This window comes from Suricata suricatta, chromosome 14, assembly GCF_006229205.1.
Source record: "Suricata suricatta isolate VVHF042 chromosome 14, meerkat_22Aug2017_6uvM2_HiC, whole genome shotgun sequence".
Lineage (NCBI taxonomy): Eukaryota > Metazoa > Chordata > Mammalia > Carnivora > Herpestidae > Suricata > Suricata suricatta.
In genome coordinates, this window is record NC_043713.1 from 54,752,365 (window position 1) to 54,756,608 (window position 4,244).

Below are 4,244 nucleotides of genomic sequence, written 5' to 3' on the forward strand. Positions count from 1 at the left end.
TTGATCTCATAATAACTTTAGAATTATATTCTTTTCCTGTATCTCTTAAACTCACTTTCTTACAATGCTTGTTCAGTTCAATTCAATTCAAAGAATGTTTATTGATCTCATAACTTTAGAATTATATTTTTTCCTGCATCTCTTAAACTCACCTCCTCAAAATGCTTGTAAATTATTCTCTCTGTATTCTTAACAAAATGTATTAAGCAAGTAATCAAAATTCTATCCCCTTCATTTATTGAGTGAAGAAGCAGAGAGATTCAAGGACACACCTAAAGTCAAATGAGCTAGAAGCCAGTAAAGAGCAGAGACCAGTTTAGTGACCTGTCCTAGGTTCTGTGCACTATGCCTTTGGAAATCTGGGTGGTTGAGGCTGCAACAACCATGTAAAGCCAACAATCTTTCACTCACAGAACCCAAAGAACCTATGATCATCTGTACCTTGGATTTGTGTGTGAGTCCATGTTGGAGTGAATCCTCCAGGAGCCTGTAACACTCCCCTGTTGGTGACCGCTTCGCTTCTGCTTTCATTACAACAGCAGTCTGTGTTGTGACTGTGTGCCTTTGACATCTGGCCCATCATGGGGCTGAGATGAGCATAGTTCAACACTTGTACTTGGGCTAAGTCTAGAATTTCACTCTTGGTGGCCTTGTGCTGTCACTCCGTGCCCAATACCTTCTAGAGCATGTATTGTATGCCAGGCACTGTGCTAAGTGCTTTATATGCATCTTCTTATTTAGTTCCTTATGATGCTATCATTATCACCCCCATTAAATAAGTTGAAAATCACTTATCCAATTTATAAAGTTAGGCTGTGACAAAGCCAGGATCCAAATTCAGGCAATTGTAGTCCTGAGTCCTGATACTTAATCATTATGCCACTTACCTTAAGTTTCTATCTGGAAGCCATATTTTGTCAATCTCTAAATGATATGAATGCTGCTTTTTTCTTCGGGTGCACATTTTTCCCACCTTCTTTCAAGTCAGTTCTCTCCTTCTGCATCAATCACTACCGGATAATGTCTAACCTAAGAGGCAGAGCCCAGTGACAGTTCTCATTTTTAAAGAAACCTCATGGACTTGGGATGGTATTTCCCTTGTGTGAACTGGTATTGGCTCTCAGGCTCCTCAAGGCTGTCAGCTCCCAATGCTGTGCTGGCTCCGCAAAGCAGTGAGTGATAAATTGCTTGCTGTTGTGGCTTCTGTGCTTTAAGAACACAGTCATCCATCCACATCCCACAATTTCTTTGTCATTGTCAATGATAACTCATAACATTTATAATCTGGTAAGGTGAAAGAGTCTCCCAGGTGTCAAGCTATATACTGTGACATAGCTTTTGTAAGTCCCTTCTTGCATTCTCAAACACACCAGCAAAAGAAAATTTGAACAGGACTGAACATAACATAGTCTGACTTCACTCAATTTTTCATGTGTATTGGTAAACTTTTGAGAGTTGTCAGACTTCTGAAAAGTTGCCAGGATGCAATTCTAATGATTGGCAAATGCTTTTATGACATCCAGGAACATACTTTAGAGATTTCTTATGCTATTTTCTTCACATTTTCCTGTGCATTAAAACTATGTGTATTGTAATGTGCCTTGATCTTACATACCTAAAACTTTTCAATAGCTGGCCCAGGAATTTCAAACCGGGATTTGCATTTTCATTCTGAAGGTTATCATTTGAAACAGGTAATATTTTGTTTAATGCAAGACATCCTGCTTTGATTAGTACTACAAGTGACCATGAAAATTTGGTACATTAAAATTGGAATCTCTACTGGTACACTTGCTTCTAAATCTTAATTTAGATTTAGAAGGCTGGTAGGTTGCTGCATTTTAATGTATATAGGACCTATCCAAAAACCCTGTTTACATGAAAATAATTAGACTTTAAAACAAGGATCAGAACTATTATTTGTTAACTTGCTAATCGTTCTTCTGATTTTAGTTAGGGTGGCTTCCTGAGGCTACCTTACTTGGCCTCAAAAGTTATGTAAAACAAAAAATAAATAATGGTTAGACAATCTAGACCAGACATTGGAAAGCCAACTTGCAAGAACAGACTTCTAATCAGGAGATCCAGATACCTATATCTATACCTATATCTAATCTATATCTATAATCTATGGTATTTACTAGTGAATGTCAAGAGTGGAGACAGAGATGCTGATATAGCAGAATTGTTAAGAGTTTATGAGACCCAGCCCCTTTTGCTCTGAGAATTATTGACGTTTTTGACTGCCTTTGAAATTCACATTCCCAGAGCCTTCTGCTCAGCCCTGCTCTGACTAGCTCCTTTGAACTTAAGTGTCTTTCCTTGGCCTGTTAGTAAGTCTTCTCTGTCATGACCTTCTGCATATAAGCGCCTTTCCCTAAGAAGGAGGGGACTTCAACACTGCTGTTCCAGCTTGGGTCTCGGAATGGAGAGGGATATAAATCTTGAGCTGGGTCTTTTAAATCCCAACCATGTCAAGGCCATTGGGACTTTCTGTTTTGCACCACCGGGCACACTGGGGTATCCACTGTTCGTTCCATCCTTGGTAGTGCTGGGGCTGAGGGAAGTCTCGAAGTGCAGACTCGAATCTTTCCTGCTGGATCATCCGCTGCTTTGTGCTTTCTTGGGACAGAAGGTGGTGCTCACTCAGATGCTGACAGATAATGGACACCAGGTGGCCTCAAGCTATTCCCAGGGCTTGCTTGACAGAACCTAAACCAAGTATTAACTTTGATCTGCTCCTCTAACGCCGCTTCTCCCCGTATACAATCCTGTTTTGCCACGGTAGTCTGGCTCTCTTCTCTTTACAGCTATCGTATATATTTATACATGCCATTCTCTGCTCCTCAGAGTATTTGTTTTTCATTCTTAAAAGATATCCCCACCCTCCAAAATCCAAAAACAAAAGCATACTCATGGTTTCCACCTACCGAAAGTATCAGTGCAGAGCGACTGTTTGCTGGCCCCGCCCCCACCTGAAGGTGCCCCGCCCCCACGCAGCATACACGTGGAGTGCAGGCGTTGTGGGCGATCCTACACGGCCTCTACTGCGCAGACTCCCAGTCTTGGGTTTACCTTCCGGGCCGGTAGGCAGAAGCTCTGCCCGTCTTGTTCTTGGGGCGCCGTATTCCTGGTCCTCGACCTCCTGTCCTCGCCTCCCCACAGTGGTCCCAATGGCGTGTCTCTGAAGGACTCTGCCCGTGTTGTCCTGCTCTGTGTGCTTAAAGGGAAGAAGCGGGCCGAGAGCACCTGCCGAACCCAGCAGGGGTGCATATTCCTTCAAGAGTCAGAGGAGGCTGACCGTGGGGACCAGCGCAGGGCAGGCCGTGGCTTGGTCGCTGCCCTCTTGCCTTCCCGCGGATCGTGTGACTTCTGAGACCCAGGATCCGGTGAGCAGGCGGATGGGTCTGGGGGCGGTGGTACCCTGGGCCTCCGGCCCCGCGTGGTGTCCACCGTGGTGCCGTTCCCGCTGAGGACCATTTGGGCTGCCTGGCAATGCTCGCGCCCAGTGCGGAGGTCTCGGGGGGGGGGGGCTGCGGCAGGGGGTGTGAGGGGTAGGCCGGGCTTCGGGGGAGGCTGGGTGTCCATGGTGAAACCCGGGCAGGGGCCGGGGCTTCAGGGAGAAGAGCATTCTAAGGTTCCAGTACTTGCTGAGTCCTTGCTAGCTAGAGGGAGGGAATGGGGAACCTGCTGTCCTTTGTCCAGGTTTCCGAACCCTTTCAGGACAATACTGCTCAGATTTTGGTCCCAGGACTTCTTCACACCATTAATATTACTGAGGACCAAAGAGCTTATGTTCCAATGGGTTTTATCGATTAGTATGCGTTGTAAGACATTAAAACAGGAAGATTTAAATTTCAGTTTATTTAAAACTCAGTGATAACCCCCTTACATGTTTTTTAAGGTTATTTATTTATTTTGAGAGAGAGAGAGAGCACAAGTGGGAGGAGGCAGAGGGAGAGAAAGAGAGAGAATTCCAAGTAGGCTCCGAGCTAATAACCGGGAGCCTGCCTCCGAGCTCAATCCCACCAAGGGGCTCTATCCTAGCGACCAAGAGATCATAACCTGAGCGGAAACCAAGAGACTGCCACCCAACTGACAACCAACTTGAGCCTCTGGGGTGCCCAGGAACCCCTTACATGTTAATATGTTTATGAACAATAACTGTTTACAAAACAAAGAGCGCCCTGTTTTACATTTTTGCTTATCTCTTTCATTTATTCTCTTTCCTTCAACATTCAGTC